Below are 19,707 nucleotides of genomic sequence, written 5' to 3' on the forward strand. Positions count from 1 at the left end.
CACCTCGACTTGCGCCCTCTTGGCCCGCTTGGCCTTGTATGCCCTCCGGGAAGCCACCGCGCTTTCTCTTCCCGGTGTGTACCCCGTTGTTCTCCACGCATCTCCTCCGTTTTCCTAGATACGACTCTCCGCTCATGCCGATCGCGCTCGGCCCATGTCGTCGATCTTGGCGTTTCGCCGCGCCGTCCTTCGTCCCGTGCTTGCCTCTCGAAGGCTTGACCCGACCGTCATCATCGGTCAATCGTTGTCGCCCATCCGCCGTATGCATGCTTGTGTCTTGGCCCTCCACCGGCCGTATTGCATGCGTCTCGTGTCGTGCTTTCGCCGTAGACCCGACCTCCGCGTCGGTCTCCAACTCCTCGCCGCCACCCACCGCTTCTTCGTTCTCCTTTCGATCCGTGACCGCCGATGCCTCACGGGTAGGTGTGGAGGGTTCCTCCCACTCTCGGTTCACCACCGAGTCCTCGCCTCTCAAAGGCTCAATCGGTCCACCATTTCCGGTCACTCGTTAACGCTCTCTCGGATGCATGCTCGTTCTTGGGCCCTTCATCGACCGTAGTGCATGCTTCGTGTTACGCCCTTCATCCGCCGTAGACCCGACCTCCACGTCGGCCACTTCTTCCTTTGTCACCGTAGCCCGTTCCGACCCGAGCTCGCCATCTTGGACCCGCTCGTCCATCATCTCATACCGGATACCCGCACCGATAACTTTGTCCGCTTCGGCCTCCGACTCCTCGCCGCCACCCGCCGTCTCTCCGGTCTCACGTTGATCCGCAACCGCCGAAGTCTCTAGAATGGGTGTGGAAGGTCCCTCTCGCTCTTGGTCTTTTAGCAAGCCGTGATCACCGTGCCCACTAGGCCTCCTTCTCGCTCTCACCGGCTCCCACCGTAACCGTACCCGGCCGGCTACGAATTGATCAAACAATCCCGGTCTTGCCGGCTTCCTTCGGTTCGTGCCCGGTTGACCGGCCCCCGCTTCACTCTTCTTCCGCTCCGCCTCCCGGTCGGGTCGGATTACCGACCGGCTCATCTTTCGGTCGGTTCGGTTCCTGACTCGCTCCTCGATGCCGCTCCGGACCTCTCCTTCGGTCTTTTCGCACGTGCCCACTCTGGGCCTCTCATCCTCACGGCCACCGCCCATCTCCCCGGTCTTATGTCCGCGCTCGGGCGCAACCACCGAAGTCTCCGGCCCCGGTGTCGAGGGATCTCGCCTCCGTCCGCTACAAACCTCCTCTTCGTCATTTCGGTTGCCCACCTTGCCGCCGCCACCGTCCGTCTCTCTAGGTCTCACACCGGCTCTCGGGCCGGTTGCCGGAGTCTCTAGGACTGGTGTGTGGAAGGTTGCGGCACCGCCGCTCGTAACCTCTTCTTCCTCGATTTCGCAAGCCTCGAGTATGCTCGCGAAATCCTCGTAGATCGTTTCGGACAACCGCGTCCCGAAACTTTCGCCCACTCTCGAAATGGCGTCCATTGCTCCGTAGATACCAACCTCATTCATGGCCGTCCTCTTTCCACAAGTCGAGAGGGTCGCTCGCTCTGCACCCTCTCCCACATCGTCGCCGTGGTTGTCCGCCTTGCCGCCGCCACCGTTCATTACCCTAAGTCTCACGCGGGCACTCGGGCCGGCCGCCGGGGTCTCTTGAACCAGTGCGTGTAAGGTAGCAATGCCGCCGCTCGTCGATGCTATGCCCGTAGCCACCTACATTTGGACATCGTCGTCCGTGGCTACCCCGCCTCCGTATATGCAAGCATCAATTATGCTTGCCGCCTCCTCTTCCACAGTCTCCATATCGCTGTCTCGGTTGCCCGCCTTGCCGCCGCCACCGCCCGTCACTCTACGTCCCACACCAGCTCTCGGGCCGGTTGCCGGAGTCTCTAGGCCCGGTGTGCGTAAGGTCGCGGCACCGCCGCTTGTCTCCTCCTCCCTCGATGCTTCGGGCCGCCATGTCCCAAATCCGTAGTTATCGGCCTCCATGGCCGTCCATTCGCCGCAAGACGAGATAGTCGCTCTTTCCGCACCCTCTCCCACATCGTCGCCGTCGTGGTCGCCCACCTTGCCGCCGCCACCGCCCGTCACTCTAGGTCTCACACCGGCTCTCGGGCCGGTTGCCAGAGTCTCTAGGCCCGGTGTGCGTAAGGTCGCGGCACCACCGCCCGTCTTCTCCCCGCTCGATGTTTCGGGCCTCCATGCCCGAACTCCCTCATGTCTGCTCGAATCGGCGATCGCCGCCTCACCGTCCTCGACCTCGTCCTCGGTCGATCTTTCTCCGCATGTTGAGAGGGTGGCTCGCTCCACACCCTCCCCCGTGGTACCGATGTACCATTCTCTTTCAGCATCCTCAACCTCCGATCGCCTCCGGCCTGACTCCATAATAAGCCCTTCTTCGGCTTCGATTTTCCCCTTCACAAGCTCGCATGCCTCCAGTATTAGCGCTTCTAGGTCGAGCTCCTCCGAACCGTTTTGCGTTGAGCTCTCTTCCGGCGGTAGTGCGTACTCACTCGTCGCTCTCTCTTCTCCGCCGTTCGCGGGCCATGTTGTTGTTGACCGCTCCCCATCGGGTTGCCCGCATACCCACTCCGGTTTCGCGTATCCGTACGCTTCCAATAGAGCTCCCTCGAAGGACTCCCATGACTCGTGAGCTTCTCGTAGCTCCTTGACGTCCTTGTGCACCGATACGGCCACCACTCGCGGAAAATACTCTAGTCGCATCGCCTCGTCCATGCCCCTTTTCGCCATCTCGGCCTTGTAGGCTCCCAAAATTTTTAGGACCTCATTCCCATTGAACCGGCCGACTCGATCGACCACCCTTTCGACGACTTGTTGAGCCGCATCTCGCTTCGCCATCTTCCGTCCGGCTTCCATCACGATCTTTGCCATCATCTCCTCGAAGTCAAAGTCTTCTTCCATCTCCATGCTCCCTTGCCGCCCTTCACGTCGGGTTCACCAAATATGTCGCGTTATTATGCGCATGCGTGGAGAAAGGCGGGACCACGGGGGTCTTGGACTAGGGAGTAGAGGAGAAGGAATCGGACATGGAATGGAAGCTTTGCTCAAGAAGGAGAAGAATGAACAAGAGATTAACTCGAACAAGAGGAAGATGGAGACAAGAAGATCAACAAGATATATTAAAACGAAATGAACGATTACAAAACGGTGGCCGCGTAGGCCGCACCAAACGACTACTCGAAACCCTAACCCTAACCCTAACGCTCGACCTACGTGGTATACCTCGCACACTCAAAATAGGCAACCCCCACAATGGTGCCTTCTCTCTCCTTTTATAGCACAAGGAGGGAAGACCATTTACAAAAGTGAGACTAAAATATCCTCTTTCATTCAAAGGGGATATTTGCCTTGATTTGGGGGAGGGTGAGATTGATGGCCCCTTAACTCCCACCTCCTCACAAACAACTAGGTACCTATGTACCGCATAGTACCTCTCTCTCTCTCTCTCTCGCATGGATGTGCGTACAACCACATCACCTTCATACCTTTATTACTATTACAAATACATTATGTACGTGTGCAATGTTGCACATCGCTCTTTGGCTCTCGTTGCTCGGGTTTCCGCTTGTGGACGAAAATCTTCACGACAACGCGGCAAAAGCTTGACCCAAAGTCGAAGAAATGTATCCTCGTAGGATACTCACTCGAATAGAAGGGGTACAAATGCTTCAACCCATGTACTCGTAAGGTTCGAACAAGTCGAGATGTAGTCTTCGACGAATACGCATCCCGGTACGCACCAGAGAACACTTCGACTCCAACCCCGCTCGACGCGGATGACACTGAAATATAAATAGAAGCTGAAGATCGGTTCACACAGATGTTAGAAGACAACCCAATTACGACACGACTGAGTGGGACATCAGAGCCGCCGAGCGATGAAAGCACATCTCAGCCGAGTCCGAAGCTGAACAATGAGTATGAAGATCATTTCGATCTCGACAGTGAGTTCGATTGCCTTGATATCCACACAGACAGCGTGAAGAAACCCCTAGAATCTGCAAATGACAAGCCATGCCGATCCACACGCGAGAGAAGAAATGCAGGAGTATGAAGATCATTTCGATCTCAACAATGAGTTCGATTGCCCTGATATCCACACGGACGGCGTGAAGAAACCCCTAGAATCCGCAAATGACAAGCCACGCCGATCCACGCGCGAGAAGAACCCCGTAAACCACTACGGCTATGACGAGTACATGGTGTATCATTACACATTCATGATGAAGGTAGCATCAGTACGGGAACCGGAAACGCTTTTCGAAGCCACAAAGGATCCACGATGGGTCAACGCAATGAATGAGGAGATGGAAGCGTTATGCAAAAATGAGACATGGGATCTCGTTCCACACCCCCTGAACAGGAAACCAATTGGTTGCAGGTGGATTTACAAGGTGAAGCACAATGCCGATGGTTCCATAAATTGCTTCAAAGCATGGCTCGTTGCAAAAGGCTATGCACAAACACATGATGTAGACTACGAAGAAACCTTTGCCCCGATGGCAAAGATGACGACAATACGGACCGTAATCGCGCTAGTAGCAACAAAAGGGTGGCACCTCCATCAGATGGACGTGAAAAACGCTTTCCTCCAAGGAGAGCTAAAAGAAGAGGTGTATATGACACAACCACCTGGATTCGAATTGCGTAATCATCCGCACGCCGTATGCCGACTCAAGAAGCCACTCTACGGCCTCAAACAAGCACCAAATGCTTGGCACTCGAAGATCACGCTGTCGTGAAGAATTTCGGCCATAGGCAAAAACCGGGAAACATTGGCTACATTAGCGGGGTGCAGCGTGTGTACGCACCCATGTACATTTAGTGTGAATATCGAGAGCGCCTTTATGGCGCCCAAGAGTAGTCAAGTCGGGATAGACGATCCCATGTAGGTCGGGGTTTGTCCCACATTGTAACGCATCCCTTTCCTTGATCTATAAAAGGAAGGGAACGCCCTTTGTGTAGGGGTTGCCCATTTTGGATTAGAGGGTGTACCGGTAAGTTTAGGGTTAGGTTTCTTCTGCTTCTTCTTCTTCCCCTTCGTGTTCGTTTAGGGTTGGTTGCAGCTTATCTCCTGTGCAAGACCCCACTCGGCTCGACGAGCCCGAGAGCTCCCCGACGGCGGCTTGACAGCAGACGACTGTTGTAAACTATCTTGGTCCGGCTCGAAGCCGGGAGTGTATTCTCCTTATATATATACATATACGTTTGCGTCTGTCTGTGTATATTGGCGTCTTGTTGGTGTCGGGTGCTCCCCTTCTTCCCTGCGTTTCCTGTACATAAGGGCGTGAGTCGGGTCGGGCTGTGTGTGCGTGTGTGTGCGTGAGTCGGTGTTAAGCACGCTCTCTCTCTCTCTTTCGCTCTCTCTCCCTTCGGTTGCTTCCGGTGTGTTTCTGAGATTCCCCAGAAGCAGTGAAGCACGACTTCCTACGCTCCGTTGCTCCCTAGTCCAAGACCCCCGTGGTCCCGCCTTTCTCCACGCACGCGCGTAACAACGCGACATCTTTGGTGAACCCAACGTGAAAGGCGGCAGGGGAGGATGGAGTCGGAAGACGACGACCTTGCGGAGATGGTGGCCAAAGTGGTGTTGGAGTCGGCACGAGTGGTGATGAGGTGAGAAGCAGCGCAACAAGCGGGTGAGCGAGTTGTCGAAAGAGTCGGCCGTTTCAATGGGGACAAAGTCCCATCTTTCTTGGAAGCCTACAATGCGGAAATGGAGGAGCGTGGCGTAGATGAGGCGTTGAGGTTGGAGTTCTTCTGTTGGGTCGTGGCTGTCCGGATGCATGCGGAAATAAAGGAGCTCCGTGAGGCTCATAGTTCGTGGGAGGCCTTCGAAGAGGCGCTCCTGAAAGCATACGGAGGACGGCGGAAGAGCCGGGGACGGCACCACTTCGACCAGTGGGTAGCATCGGCAAAGACCCACCGGAGTGTGACGAAGGCGTTCCGGGAGTTCGAGCGACGACTTGCTCGGCTCCCAGAGCGGGAACAAGGTTTGGTGGGGGCGGACAAAGTCCTTTTGTTCGTCAGGTCGATCGACCGAGCGGAACGGGAAGCCATCGGGATTGAGCTCGAAGACGATGATGGAGCGAATGGGCTTACGGAGGACTGGTCGAATGTCGGAAGGGTGTGCCAACGGATAGACAAAGAGCGAGCCGAGAAGGCTAAGAGGAAGGTACACGACGACGTGCCATCACAGCGGGAAGAGGCCGAACGGCAAAGAGAGTTGGCAAGGATCGGCGTTGGGGCCAGGATTGCGGAGGCGTACGCAGCTCTCAAAGCGATGCTCGAGGAAGAAGGAAGATCGAGGCCGGAAGCCGAGACCGAAGAGACGGACTTGCCCCACGCGACGGCGGAAGATCGGTACGACGGTACCACGGGAGAGGGTGCGGAACGAAACACCCTCTCGACTTGCGGAGGGAGAACGGCAGAGGACGAGGCCGAGATACAGATCGCGGAACCAAAACGTTGGACCAGCGGTTTCGGGCGTGTCAGCCCGAGATCCCGGTCATTGAAGAAGCAAGCCCAGACGGGGCTTGTGCGATCGGTAAGAAGTCGACCACCGACCACGGAGAGCCGATGGCTACGGACAAGGGCGTAAAACGAACGGGTGATTCTTTGTGTCTTCCCACACTTGCTCTCGAGACGATGGCAGGCGGGCCCGAGTGCCCATGTGAGTCCCAAGCGGAGGAAGGCGGCGGCGAAAGGGCGAGAATCACCGGCGAGACGATACGGAGAAGGGGCGGACGAAAGCCCACGGATCCGATTCCGGAGAACTCGGCAATTGGGCTCGTATGCCCATGTAAGACCGAGGAGATGGATGGCGGTACCGAGGAGTCCTGGCACGATGCCAGCGAAGACGGATGGGAAACGGCCTGCAAGGAGGCCGAGGGCGGAAGGCACAAGGAGAGTCCAGGAGGGACTCAAACAAAAGACACCCGAGTTTCGGCAGGCATAGAAACGGAGTCCGGTCCTATGGGACCCTCACATCGGTTCCGGAGACTCCGGCAGTTCGGCCAACGTGGCAACGTGAGACCGAGGGAGAAGGACGGTGGCGGCAGGGAACGGAACCCGACGACACGAGGTTCGGAAGAAGCCGGTAAGGGCAAACACGGAGAGGTGTGTCAGGCCGGAAAGGCACACCTTGGCAGAACAAGAGTCTCGCAAGTGGCCATCGCGGGCCGGATCGAAGCGTGACTACGGGACGGTGTTCGGCGCGGGCAGGGCCGAACGAAGGAAGCGGAAGACGGCACAAGGGAGGTGCCGAGAACGAAGTGACAAGTGCCTAGTGGACTGCACAGGGTCGGGATTAGGATGGCAAGAGAGGCCGGAGGAGGATCCTCCACACTCGCTTCGTAGATCTCGGTAGCTCCGTCGAAGTAACAAAGACTGACACGGCAAGCTGGGGTGACAAGCTGGTGGGGGCGAGGGGACGACGGCAAGCGGAAGACTCAGGACCTGTTGCAGCAGCACGGAGACGGGAAGGGCCAAGCGGGCTACTACGGGGTGTTCCTCGGATGCAGAGGACACCGGTATGCGGGTGAGCGGCGATGCACGATCTGGCCGGAAAGGGGCCGACGAGGCGTGCAATAAACCGGAGTGCGACATAGGCAGTGCCAAACAACGGGTGAGGGTACATGGCACATGGAGGTGCCGAAGCGGAAAGGCGAGCGCGGAGAAGGCCGGAAAGGGATCCTCCACACCGTTCCGGAGACCATGGCGGTTCGAGCCGACGCGGCGATGTAAGACCATGGAGAAGGAAGGTGGCGGCGGAAGGACGAAGGCGACGCGAAACACCAGCGGGACATCACGATTCAACAACGGAGGCCAAGCGGGCTGCCACGAGCATTGCTCAAGCGGAGGACATCGGGCATACGACGAAAGCGGGGCGTTCATACGGCCGAACAAGGGCCAACGAAAGTACGCGTACCACGGAGATCGCGGCAGAAGACCCATCGACGGGTCGAACGAGCCTACGGGGAGGCGAGCGCGAAGGAAGACTCGAAGCCGACGGATCAAACCGGCAGCGAGCCGAGATGCGGTGGACGTTGTCGTGAAGAAAACCGTCCACAAGCGGAATCGGTGTACCGGAGCGTAGAAACCAACTCTTCATGCACGTGCGCCTTAAGTTGTACATAGGAGATCCTAGGTAGATTTGGTAGGTAGGGAGTAAAGGGGAAACGACTCCTTCCTTGCCTATAAAAGGAGGGAGACGAGGAGAGTAAAGGGATCGCGGAGAGTCGAGGACGAAGTGCAGTCGGATTGGGCGCGAAGGCTTCTCTCTCTCTCTCTCTGGTTCGCAGACTCCATAGCTTCCGTCTGTGCAGGTTTCGGGAGGCTCGCGCTGCTCTGAGGAATGCCCGAGTGCTTCCGGCAGCACCTCCAACCTGTTCCTGTCTTTCTGTGCGTTTACGAACAGGTATCGGCATTTGTCCACCGGCCTGTTCGGTTGTAACCGACTTCGTGTTTTGTTGTCTTCGTGTTCTTGTTGTTTGTCTTGTCAATACATACATACTTTCGTGTCTTTCTGTGTCGCTGTCCCACTCGCATCTTTGCGTCGAAGGGCCGTGTCCTTGTGAATCTACGCTCGCACGTAGTGGGTCTCTCTCTCTCTCTCTCTCTCTCTTACTCTTCGGTACAGGACCCCCGAGGTCCCGCCTCACTCCACGCATCCGCGAGGAATACCTCGACATATTTGGTGAACCCGACGTGAAAGAGGCGGCAGAAGAGCAGAGGATGAGGGGGTCGGATCTTGCAGAGGCCATGGCTTCGGCCGTGGATCGGATATTGAGCACACGCGAGGGCACTAGTGCCCTCGACAGAGCCATTGAGGCGGTCGTCGGTACGATCGGCCGCTTCAGCGGAAAGGATGCTACGAGGTATTTGGCGTCCTACGGGGCGGAAATGCTGATGTGGGACATTCCGGAAGAGAGGCGTCTTGCCAGGTTCCCTCGAGTGGCGATGCCGAGCATCCATGCGGAGGTGCTCGAGGTACGGGCGGAGAGCCGTACCTGGGAGGAGTTCGATGGCCGACTCCTAGAGAGATATGGGCTGGACGACGCGCTCCGGCTTTCGAAGCGGGACTTCATGGAATGGGTGGAGTCCCCCGGCAAAGGAAGAAACGCGTCGACACTCCTCCGGGAGTTCGAAGAACGCTTTGCGCGCCTTTCGGCGCTTGACCGAACTATCCTGGATACGAGCCGAGTCCTACTGTTCGTCAAGTCGGTGGACGAGCGGGACCGCGATCAAGTCGGCTCCTTGCTGGAAACCGAAGACGGGCTGACAACCGACTGGGCTGCGGTTAAGAGAGTCTGTGGCCGTTTCGACAAGCGGCGAGAATGGGCTGACAACGGGGCGGCAGGTGCGGGCTCTGTTACAGCAAGGAGGCTTGAACCGGCACCGCAAGTGCGAAGGGAAGAAACCCGGGAATGGCTCGAAACCGGTTCGGCTTCAACCAGCATGGTCAATGGCTCATCCGGAGGAGCAGCGCTAGAGGAGTTGACGCGGGCGATAAAGGATCTCCAGATCGCCCAGACTCGAAGGGAAGGCGGCGAACCGGCTCGTGACCGACGGCCGGCAGCGGGGAACAGGTGCATGTGGTGCGACGAGGTCGGCCCCATTCGGAAGGACTGCAGCGATTTCGCAGAGGCGTTGAGAAACCGGGTGGTGTACCTGTGGGAAGGCCGGGTGCACGCTGGCGACACCAGGAGGGCCCTGAGCCGAAACGACGGGCGAGGAGGTATGAAGAGACTGATGGAAGAGGAAGCGGCCCGACACGTAGAGGCCATCCACTACTCGGCGTCGGCCGGTATTCGGGTCGGGGGCAGCGAGGCCCGAAAGGAGAGTAAAGACGGTTCCTGGTCGGCAATGCTGGAAGGCCTTGCCGGCGTGCAACTGAGGAAAGATGAAACGGACTGCGCTGAGAGACGGGTCCGGGAAATAACCGGGTGGAGCGATCCGGTCGAGGAGAAGACGGGCTTCGTAGAAGCCGCTTGCCGGAACTACGAGGCTCTGGTAGAAGATAAGCGAGTGGGGAAAGCCGGAGCGACCGGGCCCTCACAACGGTACGAGACCCGATTCGGACAACAACGGAACGATGCCGGTGGGCCCTGCCCGCAAGATAACCCCAGGAAGGGCGGGTACCGACTGGGGACAGAAATAGAAAGGACTACGGACCTACGGAAGGTCCTAGAGGAACGGATCCTCGACAGCAAAGTGGAGCTGTCATTGCGAGAGGTGCTAGGGATCGCCAAGAAGGAATTCCACGACTCCATTGTGGACCTGGTGAAACGGAAGAGGCTGTCAACGGAGACGGATCCGGAAAGACCGGTAGAGGTGCGGACGACGCACATCGACGACTCGGCGCTGGCAGATGAGTGGGCGGAGAGCCACTATTCGAGGCCACACTGGGCCCGAGCGACCACGGAGACCCCGGTAAAGATCGGAGATGTTCGGGAACCGGTGGTGGCGTTGGTGGACCACGGTTCGGAAATAAACCTAATGTCCATGGACTTCTATAAGAAGGGGAAGTGGCCGATCAACACCAAGCACGGGTGGAAGATACGGGCGGCGACGCGCGCCACCGAGGAACTGCATGGGGCCTGCCCGAACGTGCGAGTCAAGATCGGCGACGTCGAGATTGACCAGCACTTCTTCGTACAGGAGACGTCCTCGCATCCGGTCATTTTAGGCGAACCATACATCACGGCGGCGAGAATGGAGACCAAGGTGCTAGACAACGGTTCGGCCTACGCGAGGGTCAAAAGCCAGGACGGGCGCCATTCGGTGCAATTTTTGACGGTGCGGCCGAACCACAAGAGAAACCGCGAGTCCCTCGGTGGCGAGAACCGGGAGGATTTTTAGAGAGGGCTGCCAAGGCGTGGGGCCGAGACAGCCCAGACACTCGGAAAAGACCCCACGACTGTACGATAGGTAGGGGATTTTGCTTCTCCGACAACGGAGGGTGTATGATGGTCGGCATCGTTGGCCGAGAAAAGACAAGGGTGGAAGAGTTCTTGGCCCGGACGAGGAAATCAGCGGAGCCGTGGAGGCGGTCTCCTTCGACGACACCTTAGGGATGCTGAGGAAGGTTGCCGGAGAAGACCTTAACGAAGACCGGACGATACCGGTATGTTCCGAAAAGATGTACGAAGTCATCGCGAACTTCAGTCGGGGGCTCGGGTCGGATCGGACGGCCCGAGTTAGCACAAAGTACAAGACTGTGGACCGGAAGGTAAGGCCAGTCGCGGCACCCTTACCGGAGGGCAGCGAGTCCAGGATCAGAGGGGTTGCGTCGGACCCCAGTTTACGAGATCCGGCCTGCATAGGGCACACCTTCACCGACAGGACGCTCCGGGAGCTCAAAATCGGTGGGGGCGGGTTCCTACTGCCGGCGGAGGAAGACCGGTTTCGGAGGATGCTCGGAAGGCACGGGAAAGCCTTCGCATTCTCACCGGAAGAGATCGGGTGCGTAGACCCGACGATCGTGGAGCCGATGGTGATATTCACGGTACCGCATGTACCATGGAATCTCAAGCCGATTCCAGTACCGAGAGCTCACATCCCAAAGTTGATGGAGCTATTGAGGCAGAAAGTCGATATGGGTATTCTCGAACCGTCGAGCGCCCCATACTCGAACCGATGGTTTACCGTACCGAAGAAAAACGGAACGTTGCGCTTCATTCAGGACCTGCAGCCGGTCAACAGAGTGACCATTCGAAACGCAGGAATCGGACCGACCATAGACGAGTTCGCGGAGGCCTTTGCCGGAAGGTCGATTTACTCGGTCGGTGATCTGTACTCAGGGTACGACCAGTTCCAGCTAGCCGTGGAGAGCAGAGACATTACGACGATGCGAACTCCCCTCGGCCTAGTGCGAATGTGTACCTTGCCACAAGGAGGGACTAACTCGGTGGCTCACATGGTAAATGCAATGAACAAAGTACTGAGGGATTGCATCCCGGACATCACCATGCCATTTCTAGACGACATCCCCATCAAAGGGTGCCCGGGGGAAGAGAAGGACGAGACACTCGGGCCGGACGGATGCCGGCGATTCGTAGCAACACACATCGACGACTGCGAGAAGGTGCTACAAAGGCTAGAGGATGCGAGGCTCACCTTCTCCGGGGAGAAATCGGCCTTCGGGCAATCAGAAATCCTGGTGGTCGGGCATCTATGTGGACCATATGGCCGGAAGCCGTCTCTGGCAAAGGTAGAAGCCATCTCCGCGATGAAGTCCGACTGTAGCTCCGTTACAGAAGTTCGGAGGTTCCTGGGGGCATGCGCATTCTACCACATATGGATTCCGCATTACGCCCACGTTGCGGAGCCGCTATACGGGTTGCTGAAGAAAGGGCGAAAATTCGAGTGGTGAGACGAGCACACGGGGTCGGTCCGGAAGCTGAAGGAAGCTCTTATGGCAGCACCGGCGCTCCGGAAGGCTGTCTACGAGAAGGGTACCCCGGTATACATAACGGTGGATACGAGTCCGACCGGGATTGGATGGGTCGTCAACCAAGAAGACGAGGACGGCATTCGGTTCCCGATCCGATTCGGCGCGAAGGTCCTCAGTGAGCGACAGCGAGGGTACGCCCAGGTTAAACGTGAACTCTGGGGTATCGTTTCGGCAGTAAAGGCCGACAAAGACTACCTGATCGGGACATAAGTGATTATCGAGACGGATTGCTTGCCGATTCTTGGCATGGTCTCCGGATGCGCGACACCGGACCTGGCGATGCTCAGGTGGATAGTGTACATCAAGTCCCTGGACCCAGAGATACGACACATTTCCGGAAAGGACAACGTCATGGCCGACATGCTTTCGAGGGCGAGGTTTGATGACGAGGGCGGCATGGTTTCGGAGGACGAAGAAGTCGGCGTGGACTTCTTCGAGGCGGCGTACGTGACGACCGATGGGACGAGCACTTTGGCACTTAACGACTTCGACGAGAGCAAGTACGACGGCGAATGGCTCCAAATCGGTGGATTCTTGAGGACAATGACGCCGGATGCGTCATGGACGAAGGACGAGGCCAACCGGATCCGGAAGAAAGCTTACCGATTCTTTCTCCGGGACGGATACTTATGGAAGCACCCGAAGAAGAGGGACGGCGCTCCGCTCCGGGTGGTGGCGATGAAGGAAGAACAGGAGGAGTTGCTGACGGCCTACCACAACAGCCCTTGGGCCGGACACCGTGGAACCTGGGCCACGTTCGAGAAGATAAAGGGGAAGTACTGGTGGCCGGGACTGTACCGGGACGTGCATCGATTCGTGACAACTTGCGAGAGCTGTCAGATGCACTCCATAGTCCGACACCGGGACGAACTTCACCCTACGTACCCTCCGACCATCCACTTCAAATGGATGGTAGACCTGGTAACGATGCCGATAGGAGTAGGACAGATGCGGTATCTGGTCCTGGCTCGGGAAGATCTAACGAACCAGGTGGAAGGCCGGGCCCTTCAGAACAAAACGACTGCGGCCGTATGTCGGTTCCTGCTCGAGGACGTAATATGCCGGTACGGGTGCGTCAGGAAGATCGTGGCTGATCGCGGGGAGCTGGACGCCGAAGAGGCCGAGGAGCTGTTCGACCGGCTAGGAGTCAAGCTCTCGCTTACCACTGCGTACAATCCGGAGGCGAATGGAAAGGTGGAGCGCGGACACGGACCGATCGTCAAGGCGTTAGTTCGGGCATGCGGAGGTCGAGCCGGGAACTGGCCGCGACTACTGCCTTACGCGTTGTGGGCTGACCGGACTACGCACAGTTCGGTAACCGGATTCATGCCGGCAGAGCTCATGTTTGGGCAGAAGCCGATCATGCCGATCGAACGTACGGTCTCCTCATGGGCAACCGTGGACGGGAGAGACGAGATGAGCTGGGAGGAACTGCTGACGGCGCGCATACGACAACTCGAGCGGAGACCGGAGGACGTGGAGCAGGCTGCGGAAAAGCTTCGGGAAGCAAGGATGAGGAACAAAGCCTGGTTCGACCGAACACACCGGCTCCGACCGAAGAAGATCGAGGAAGGCGACTGGGTGCTAGTCTACGACAGCAGCCTCGACAACCAGCACCGAGCGACACGGAAGTTCGCAAGAAGGTGGTTCGGGCCTTACGTGGTACAGAGCGCCAACGACAACGGGACGTACCATCTGGCGGAACTCGACGGTACGAGAATGACGATACCGGTAGCTGGGAAGCGGATCAAGACGTTCAAGAAGCGTCACGACGACGAGCCGAATCAGGTTGACTTGGACCGCGACGACGAGCGATCCGAAACCGAGGAAGAACCGACGGGCGGGGAATGAAGGCTGGACCGGTTTTCTCCCTCCAAACACAATTTGGCGCATGCCGGTGGATGCGCGGTTAGGTGGGGGCGGATGTCGTGAAGAAAACCGTCCACAAGCGGAATCGGTGTACCGGAGCGTAGAAATCGACTCTTCATGCACGTGCGCCTTAAGTTGTACATAGGAGATCATAAGTAGATTCGGTAGGTAGGGAGTAAAGGGGAAACGGCTCCTTCCTTGCCTATAAAAGGAGGGAGACGAGGAGAGTAAAGGGATCGCGGAGAGTCGAGGACGAAGTGCTGTCGGATTGGGCGCGAAGGCTTCTCTCTCTCTCTCTCTGGTTCGCAGACTCCATAGCTTCCGTCTGTGCAGGTTTCGGGAGGCTCGCGCTGCTCTGAGGAATGCCCGAGTGCTTCCGGCAGCACCTCCAACCTGTTCCTGTCTTTCTGTGCATTTACGAACAGGTATCGGCATCTGTCCGCCGGCCTGTTCAGTTGTAACCGACTTCACTGTTTTGTTGTCTTCGTGTTCTTGTTGTTTGTCTTGTCAATACATACATACTTTCGTGTCTTTCTGTGTCGCTGTCCCACTCGCATCTTTGCGCCGAAGGGCCGTGTCCCTGTGAATCTACGCTCGCACGTAGTGGGTCTCTCTCTCTCTCTCTCTCTCTCTTACTCTTCGGTACAGGACCCCCGAGGTCCCGCCTCACTCCACGCATCCGCGAGGAATACCTCGACAACGTGCAGTTAGGTGGGGGCGGATGTCATGAAGAATTTCGGCCATAGGCGAAAACCGGGAAACATTGGCCTACATCAGCGGGGTGCAGCGTGTGTACGCACCCATGTACATTTAGTGTGAATATCGAGAGCGCCTTTATGGCGCCCAAGAGTAGTCAAGTCGGGATAGACGATCCCATGTAGGTCGGGGTTTGTCCCACATTGTAACGCATCCCTTTCCTTGATCTATAAAAGGAAGGGAACGCCCTTTGTGTAGGGGTTGCCCATTTTGGATTAGAGGGTATACCGGTAAGTTTAGGGTTAGGTTTCTTCTGCTTCTTCTTCTTCCCCTTCGTGTTCGTTTAGGGTTGGCTGCAGCTTATCTCCTGTGCAAGACCCTGCTCGGCTCGACGAGCCCGAGAGCTCCCCGACGGCGGCTTGACAGCAGACGACTGTTGTAAACTATCTTGGTCCGGCTCGAAGCCGGGAGTGTATTCTCCTTATATATATACATATACGTTTGCGTCTGTCTGTGTATATTGGCGTCTTGTTGGTGTCGGGTGCTCCCCTTCTTCCCTGCGTTTCCTGTACATAAGGGCGTGAGTCGGGTCGGGCTGTGTGTGCATGTGTGTGCGTGAGTCGGTGTTAAGCACGCTCTCTCTCTCTCTCTCGCTCTCTCTCCCTTCGGTTGCTTTCAGTGTGTTTCTGAGATGCCCCAGAAGCAGTGAAGCACGACTTCCTACGCTCCGTCGCTCCCTAGTCCAAGACCCCCGTGGTCCCGCCTTTCTCCACGCACGCGCGTAACAACGCGACAACGCAATATCTTCACCAAGTCAGATTTCGGATGTCAAAATCCAATACATCTCTATACATCCGAAATCAATCGGATAGCCCGATAGTCATCATTCTATATGTGGATGACTTAGTTCTCGGAGGAAAGGATCTCGCCAAGATTAACAAAGTTAAATCACTTCTTTCTGGCAGATTCGAAATGAAGGACCTGCACGAACTTCATTACTTTCTAGGTATTGAAGTAATTCGGACACCAGTCGGGATCATGATCTCACAACGACACTACATTCTCAACTTACTCTACAAGTTTGGAATGACAGAGTGCAAACCCGTGACTACCCCTCTTGAATGTAATCTCAAGATCGATGCCAGTTCTAGCACGGTCGCGAGCGAGTCGACTCAGTATCATCAACTAATTGGCAGTCTAATCTACCTAACCATTACGCGACCCGACCTCAGTTATTCGGTCGGCCTACTTAGCCAATTCATGCAGAGTCCAAGAAACCTTCACCTCGATTGCGCTAAGAGGATACTACGGTGTCGTGTTGTTACGCGCGTGCATGTAGAAAGGCGGGACCACGGGGGTCTTGGACTTGGGAGTGACAGAGCGTAGGAAGCCGCGCTTCAACCTTTTCGGGGCACCCCAGGAGCACACCGGAAGCAACCGAAGGGAGAGAGAGAGAGTGAGCAGGCATGCAACATTGACTCTCGCACGAACATGTACATAAGCAAGAAAGAAACACTAAGACACACACACACGCACACCAACAGAGACCCGAATATGCACAACCACATGTATATGTATTTACAATTGACAAGACAACGAGATTCAACACCGACTTCAAGCCGGACCTAGGCCGCATGAGATACAACCGTTGTCTACTGCCAAGCCGCCGGTCGGGGAGTTCTCGGGCTTGTCACGCCGAGCGAGGTCTTGCATAGAGTACAGGGTAGAAAACTCGGCTACGTATGAGGAGTACTCGGCTACGTATGAGGAGTACTCGGCTACGTATGAGGAGTACTCGGCTACGGAGAGCCGGGTGGTGCAGACCTATCGGCCTCGGCCGAAACCGTATGAGGAGTACCCGGCTACGGAGAGCCGGATGGTGCAGACCTATCGGCCTCAGCCGAAACCGTATGAGGAGTACCCGGCTACAAAGAGCCGGATGGTGCAGACCCGGTGAGAAGTGCTCACTGGATGAAGAGACATATTCGTAAATATGTTTCTGAGAGCCCATCATGGCTATATTTGTAAATAGCCGAAAAGTCATATTAGTATAAATATGACTTAGGGCAAACTTTTAGGTTGTTGTTGTCATATTCTTGTTGGTGCAATGATAGAGTGAGCGCGTAACTGTGTACAGAGAGAGAGAGAGAGAGAAAGAGGTCGTTGCCTCTGTTGTAACCGCCGCCTGTGGCGAAGATCGTGAGCACGAGGTCGTTGCCTCCGTGAACTCACTGTTGTACATTCTAACATAGTGATAGTTTGCAGCCTGTGGGCTGCCGTGGTTTTTTCCCTTAGTTTGGGTTTTCCACGTAAACATCCTGCGTACTTTTCTCTTCTTCGTGTCGTTCATTATTTCCCGATTTCTGTGTATGATTCTAAGCTCGGTTGTGGCCGAGCGTTGCGTATAAGGAGCGTTGTAGTTCCCGTGAATGGGCCCTTCGTCGCGATCTCCGCAGTACGCGTACTTCCGATGGCCCTTGTTCGGCCGTATGCACGCCCCGCTCTCCGCCGTATGCTCGATGTCCTCCGCTTGAGGAACGCCCGTAGTGGCCCGCTTGGCCTCCACCGACCATTCGTGTTGTCCTGATTGCCATCCCATGTTGCTTCGCGTTGCCTTTGTCCTCTTGCTGCCACCTTCCTTCTCCATGGTCTTACGTCGCCACGTCGGCTCGAACCGCCATGGTCTCCGGAACGGTGTGGAGGATCCTTCTTTGGCCTTCTACGTGCTACTTCCGAACCGCGCAACCCATCTTCGCGCTCGCCTTTCCGCTCCGGCACCTCCGTGTGCAGCACACCCTCGTCCGTTGTTTGGCACTGCATGTGCCGTACTCCGGTTCATTGCACGCCTTGTCGGCCCCTTTCCCGGCCAGATCATGCATCGCCACTCACCTGCATACCGGTGTCCTCCGCATCTGAGGAACACCCCGTAGTAGCCCGCTTGGCCCTTCCTGTCTTCGTGCTTCTGCAACAGGTCCTGAGTCTTCCGCTTGCCGTCGTCCCCTCGCCCCCACCAGCTTGTCACCCCGGGCTTGCCGTGTCAGTCTTCGCTACTTCGACGGAGCTACCGAGATCTACGAAGCGAGTGTGGAGGATCCTCCTCCGGCTTCTCTTTCCATCCCCTGACTCCGACCCTGTGCAGTCCACTAGGCACCCGTCACCTCGTTCCCGGCACCTCCCTTGTGCCGTCTTCCGCTTCCTTTGTTCGGCACCGCCCGTGCCGAACACCGTCCAGTAGTCACGCTTCGATCCGGCCCACGATGGCTACTTGCGAGACTCTTGTTCCGTCCCAGGTGTGCCTTTCCGGCCCGACACACCTCCCCGGGTTTGCCCTACCGGCTCCTTCCGCTACCGTAACCGACCGGTAAGGGCTCTGCACTTCATCTGTCCCGTCTTACCGACCTTTGTTGATGCCGGGTCCCGTCCCTTTCCGCCACCTTCCTTCTCCCTCGGTCTTACGTTGCCACGTTGGACGAACAACCGGGGTCTCCGGAACCGGTGTGAAGATCCCATACGACCGGTATTCGTTTCGTCGCTTGCCGAAATTCAGGGCGTCTTTGTTTGAGTCCCTCCCGGATTCTCCTTGTGTCTTCCGCGTAGTCGGGTCCCGTTTCCTGCCGCCACCAACCTCTCTCGGTCTCATGTTTCCACGTTGGCCGAACAGCCGAAGTCTCTGGTTCGGTGTGGGGATCTCGTAGGACCAGACTTCCTTACGCCCACTCACCTTGCCGGAAGGTTTGAGATGGTCCGTAGCCGCCTTGCCTACTTGATACCTTCTTTCTCTGCTTCAATCGTCTGATCACGTTCACCTGCCGCCACCGATCTCCCCTATAGGACTCACGCCGGCACTTGGGCCGACCGCTGGATCGGTGTGAGGATCTTCGTGGGACCTCGGTTTGCCCGCCCTTGTCCCCCCGCCACCACCATCAGTATCTTGGGCTTACGCCGACCGCGCTGCCGACTGCCGAAGTCTCTAGATCCGGTGTGAAGGATCCTCCTTGGGCTCCTCGTATCCTTGACCCTTCTCCCGGGTCTTCCTTCCTTCACAAGCCGAGAGGGTGGCTTGCTCCACACCCTCTCCGGTGGTACCGACGTACCGTGTTCCCGGCCTCTTTGTAGGCCTGCTCTCTTCCTCCCTCCCGGAATGGTTATCTGGGAGTCCGCTCCGCCCGGTTCTCGTCCGGGTCCGTCCGTCATTCTCCGGATTGCCGGATCCTATTCTCCTGTCGCCACCGACCAACGCCGGCACTCGGGCCAACAGCCGGATTGGTGTGAAGATCTCATGGGACCGGTTCGTTCTCCTCTTCATCCCCCGTACTCCTCCCGAACTCGTTGTTGCTCTCCTTGCTGCGTTCCCGCCTCGATCTTCCATCTCTTTCGGTCTTACGTTGCCCCGTCGGACGAACAACCGAAGAATCCGAATAGGATGTGGCGTAACTGATTTCTCGACGTCTTCCGGCGACTCGTCCGGGCCACCGCCCCTTTTAGTGGTGTCCGCTATGTGATCAATCAAGCCCCGCCTGAGCTTGATTCTCCAATGTCCGGAGTTTCAGCTCTGATGCCGATCTTGCCAGACTCGTTCCGAACCTCTAATCACCCTCCTTCCAATTCCCGACCTTCGCCCGGTCGGTCTTTCTCCCCATGTAAAAGAGGGCGGCTCGTCCCGCACCCTCTCCCGTATCGG

Source organism: Azolla caroliniana, unplaced genomic scaffold (assembly GCF_043228905.1).
Source record: "Azolla caroliniana isolate FFs.n. ecotype wild unplaced genomic scaffold, voAzoCaro1.0.p SCAF_1, whole genome shotgun sequence".
Taxonomy (NCBI): domain Eukaryota; kingdom Viridiplantae; phylum Streptophyta; class Polypodiopsida; order Salviniales; family Salviniaceae; genus Azolla; species Azolla caroliniana.